General features: G+C 37.1%; 2 long non-coding RNA genes across 2 annotated transcripts; both read left to right on the top strand.

Moving 5' to 3' along the window:
- Window positions 1-99: 99 nt before the first annotated feature.
- LOC118409051 lies at window positions 100-1,501 on the top strand. The gene is made up of 3 exons (XR_004830400.1): window positions 100-340; window positions 949-1,005; window positions 1,432-1,501. It is a non-coding gene; the product is annotated as an uncharacterized LOC118409051 (long non-coding RNA).
- A 396-nt stretch (window positions 1,502-1,897) lies between these two features.
- On the top strand, window positions 1,898-3,612 carry LOC118409050. The gene is made up of 3 exons (XR_004830399.1): window positions 1,898-1,927; window positions 3,178-3,237; window positions 3,552-3,612. It is a non-coding gene; the product is annotated as an uncharacterized LOC118409050 (long non-coding RNA).
- The last annotated feature ends 1,549 nt before the right edge of the window (window positions 3,613-5,161 follow it).

The following is a 5,161-nucleotide window of genomic DNA, read 5'->3' as shown; positions in this document are numbered from 1 at the left end:
AGCGTATCTTAGCACCCCGTTTTCACGCCTAACCTTTGCACATCTACAATGTAGCTGTGAGCTTCCTTTTGAGCTTTTTAGTCAAGATGCCCCTAATATACTACTAAAGACTTAATCAAACTTGATGCGTGCTAAACCAGAGACCTCAATGTCACTCACTCACTGTACGGTTTATTGTCTGTTGTTGCCTGTCAGACAAACTTTAGACTTGTGATATGTGACATAAGATTGACCTAAGTATGTTTCCTCCTGTGCTTGCTCACCTGGACAGTTGAGAGCCAGGCTGGGTTTGTCAGCTTTGAGGATGTGGAGTTCACCTCCACTACAACACACAGCGCTTGTGAGTGGCTTGTTGTTGTTTGTTTGTTTGTTTATTTGTTTGTTGGTAAGTGTATCCTAAATACCACCTGTTGTGAGACACTACAAGATTTCACTTGGAGTTAAGAGGTCCAACCTGCACCATTGTGCACCATTTTCCACACCTTTTTTAATTGATAGTCTGTCCTTTTTTGTGCAGAACACTACTAACAGTAACTGATCTTTGGAGTGCACCCTTTCCTCCAAGTTTTTTTTCTGTTTAGTGATATTTTTCTTTCTGACCAATTCATTAGTACACGATCATCCACATTGTTTCATTGTCTTGTTAGGTGATTTAGATTTCAAACTTTTTGTTGTTGTTTTTTGTTGACATCAACTGCTCAATTGAGGGGAAGCATGATGCCTGTAGGAGCTACAATGTAGGAATACAATGTACCAATGGTTGTATACGTACTTGCTCATGTTTTCAAGAATGAATGCGCCTTAGAAAATACTGTCACAATACTTTTTCCTGTAGCAGAGTTCATTGATTTCTACATTCCAAGTGGACAGTATGAATGGCTTTGGAGCTGATTTGTCGTGTACACCTGTATAATGTTTTTGCTTTTGTATGATCTCTCATGCGAACAGTCCAACTTGAGCAGATATCAGAATCCCAGGAACTAGAAACTGTGGAACAAGGCACATGTAAGTTGTGTCATGTGCATGGATCTTTATGATTCTCAATTAATCTTGACATTGAAATGCACACTCGTGGTGTCCATCACTTTTACTGCACAGTATAGACAACTTGCATGTGAATGAATGTGCAGAAAAACAATGTTCAAACTTGAGACATGTCAAACACACCGAGAAGGCATAATAAAGGAAATGGCTGAATTAGGAGGAGCAACTTTTGTTCGTTTTGCATAAGCGGTTAACATTTAACTCGACGCATAACTTACTTGCACCAGTTTTGTATAGTAAAGTACAAGCTACATTCAGTACTTACTTAATAGGCAACTTTTCTCTCACTTTGGAGTATAGAGTTTGAATTCATTTCTACTAGCACATGAAGCCACATTGACTGTTATTAAGATGCAAAACGTCTTGTATCTCTGCTTTATTTAAAAGTTGAACATGAGGAAGAATCCACATCAGAGTCAGGGGGAACAGGTTCAACGATTGAACAGGAAACAAGTGAGTAGAGAAAAAAATAAAGACTACAAATCTTACATTGTTCTTGAAATAATGTAGAATTAACAAAATGCCTTTTGACATTTTGGTACATGCTTTATTATTAGTTTCTCTAACTGGTTTATCTCTGTGAAAAAGCTGAGCATGAGGAAGAATCAACCTCAGAATCAGGGGAAACAATTTGCACAGTTGAACACGAAACATGTGAGTATAGTCAAATAATTAAAATGTTTTCATATTTAAGATGTTGATATTTGAGAATGAAAAAGGCTGACTGTAATGCTGGTGGATATACGTTTAGACAACAGTTTGATATCAGTTTGACAACAGCTGATCTTACTGAATCATATATCTCTGTAAAAAAAAGCTGTACATGAGGAAGATGCGTCATCAGATTCAAGGGAAACCGTTTGCACAGTTGAACAGAAAACTTGTGAGTATAATAGACAACAAATATTTTCTTATTCAAGATCTTGAAATTTGAGAATGAAAAAGTCTGAATGAATTGTTGGTGGATATGCTTTTGTACAGCAGTTTGATATCAGTTCATCTTACTGATTATTTATCTCTGTACAAAAGCTGAACTTGAGGAAGATCCATCATCAGATTCAAGAGAAATGGGTTCCATGATGGTTGAACAAAAGACATGTGAGTATAGTAGCAAACGTAGTCCTACTTTGTGAACGAACAATTCCAGTTAGAGAATGAACAAATTCTTAGGTCATGCAAAGCATTATTTATTTCCACATACTGTCGTAATAAGTTACAAGGCTTAATGAAATGTTAGTTCGATATGATGTTACATTGCCTCATTCTAACTTGTATATCTCTGGTTTGTAAAAAAGCTGAACACAAGGAAGATTCAACAACAGAAACAACAGAAACATGTTCCACGGTTGAACAGAAAACTTGTGAGTAGGAAACTTGATATCAGATAAAGTTGCAAAGAAACTGTAACATTTGGTGTTGATACATGTAGCTCTACTAAAGGTCACATATACATGTAGCTGACACATCTGTTAGTGTTGTGGTAGCGCAAGGTTTTTAGTCAGCTTTTATGGTATACAAAGCTGTGGAAAGTTTTTTTTTATTATATATGGTGTTAAACTGAGTCTTAATCGCTCCTTACTCGGGAATACAACAAGTAAACTCACGGACGCACATACACAGAACGAAGTGTGTAAATACTATCCAGTAATGAGCCTCTACATCTAGACTTAACTTCCCAGACTGTTCCATCAGTGTTTTACTGGAATTTCTCTGCTTTGTCTAAAAGTTTCACTTGAGGAAGAGTCAACTTCGGAGACAGTGGACACACTTTCCACTGTTGAACAAACTTGTGAGTAACTGCAGCACTGTGGTCCTCTGGCATGTTTGTATATAAAGTATGAACAATAATAATTGTAGCTTTTAAAAAAACTGCTTTCCAGGCCTCCTTTTTCTATAACATTTTTAACAGCATTTAAAGTACAGGTGATGTGGAAATGAACATTTTTTGACAGAAATTAAAACAACATACACACAACTAAAAGTTCAGTTAGCTTGGGGGAGCTTTTGAGATGAACTCTGTCTCTTTGTCCACCTGGAGATCTCATCATGCTTTTTTTTCCATTGCTCCAGTACCATTGCTTGGCTTATTCAAAAGTTTGATTTCTATCTGTCCTCGAATGCCCCCATGACCAGTCCAACTGGAAGAGATATTGACCACCCAGAGCCTAGACACTGTCTGCTATGCTGAGAAAAGTAGGTGGCCTCATGTGAACCCTAAGGTTTTAAAAAATTCACAGTACCTTAATTACTAGTAGACATAGATTTTATACTGACATGGATGTTGTATTTACCAAATAGAAATGCAAAACTTGCTTGCAAGTATCAGTAGGAAATATTTCACTCATAAGCTTTTTATACAAACTGAGTTTATCCCTATATACTGCTTGAACCCAATTAACAATCTAAATTTGGTGCCAAAGTGAAACTGCTACATTAGAAGGCTGAAGGTTAAACAAAGTCATGTAAGATAGTAACTAAACTTTTCTCTCTTTGCCTTCACTTGGAAGTCACTGTGGATGAAAAGGAAGAAACAAAGATAGAAAACATGATGTCTGACAGCCACAAAAGTAAGTAGAAATGTGAGAATTTCGAAGAAGACCGGGAAATTTCTTGCCAGCATGCTTCAAGGGTTAAAGGAAACCATAATAGTCTTTTCAGTCTCTTTCAATGTTGTATGGTTTTTGAAAGCAATGGTTTCCTCCGAACTGACTTAGCCTCCACCAGGGCCTCCTAAGGGGTTACACATGTACAATGTCTGGGTAGTAGTATTCGACAGAAACAGGGTGACTGATTTGTCAGTTGATCCATGTATTTCTTCAGGCAAATGTTATGGTATGGTTGCCAAAATCCACCGGCAATTTTCTCTCCCGATTTGGTTAAAATTTTACCACTTTTCAGTCAGTGTTGTTAGTCTTTTCAAGTCTGTAACAGCCCCCCCCCCCAACTTACTGTATTGTTCCATCTGCTTGTCCCTGGGAAGGCCAAGGTGAAGTTGAAGAGAAGACAGAGCAGCTTCGGGCGGAGTCTCTGTCCATCGCTCAGAGGAGTAGGTTTCTATTTGGTCTCTTTTCAAGATGGTTTCAAATCTTAATGGATAAGTGAATTGACGAATAGATGAATGAACCCTATTGCTTGACAATCATACATGGTAAACTGTTCGCTTGTATCACTACTTGTAATAGTATCTAGTCTTTAGTATGTCATGTAATACTATTGAATCACTGCATTTAGCCCAAGTGGGAAAGAACATGCAAGTAAAGATCTCCGTATAATGTACGGCAACAACAGACAACTAGTAACAACTAGTAACCAACAATACTACAGTCTAATCTACCCTACATGTATTAAGAAGTACAAAATATCATTGCTAATACAGTAGCTTTCTGATTACATAATTTGTCATTATCAAGAAGCTTTTATACATGTGTGTCACAAGTTCTTCTAACGTTGCTGTCTGTGATGTAATGTCCTCACTGATTACATAATTTGTCATTCTAAGGCCACACCAATTTAATTTCTTGGTTCACGGATTTTTTCATAAAAAATATGGAGCGAAAGGGCGAAATAAAAATAAAAATAAAAATTGTAAAATGGTTGGGGTAAAGGTAACGGCTAATCCAAAACATAAAGAAAAAAGTTTTCAGCTTGGAAAAAGTACAAGAACACTATTCTTGTACAGTAACAGCACCTGTACCCACACTTTAAGGAGTGTATAATATAAAGGCCAATTTGCTACACCAGAAAGTTGGGGAATGGTTTTATTAATGGTGAAAATTTGCTGAGTGGTAATTTTTATTTTTATTTTTTTTTTCAAAAAATAGGAGCGAGCGAATCCGTGAACCAAGAAATTAAATTGGTGTGGCCTAAAAGAGCTTTATTCAAATGTCAGTTGCTTTACTGTCTTGATGTGATGTTGTCCTCACTGACGTCTCTGTCTCCTTTTGTGGCTTTTCCTGGAAGTCAAAATGTTTGAGAGAAAATGTCAGGACGAGAAATCGTTCTCTAGCTGCCAGGAAACGGAGCAGGGTAAGTCAGGCTGTGATCCTGTCAGTTGTACACCGACCTTGGTTATATAATCCAGATTGGGTGTATATGCATGTCCATCAAATATTTGTTA

This window comes from Branchiostoma floridae, unplaced genomic scaffold (assembly GCF_000003815.2).
Source record: "Branchiostoma floridae strain S238N-H82 unplaced genomic scaffold, Bfl_VNyyK Sc7u5tJ_883, whole genome shotgun sequence".
NCBI lineage: Eukaryota > Metazoa > Chordata > Leptocardii > Amphioxiformes > Branchiostomatidae > Branchiostoma > Branchiostoma floridae.
The sequence above is the reverse complement of the archived record's forward strand: the minus strand, read 5'-3'. Positions and strand labels throughout refer to the sequence as shown.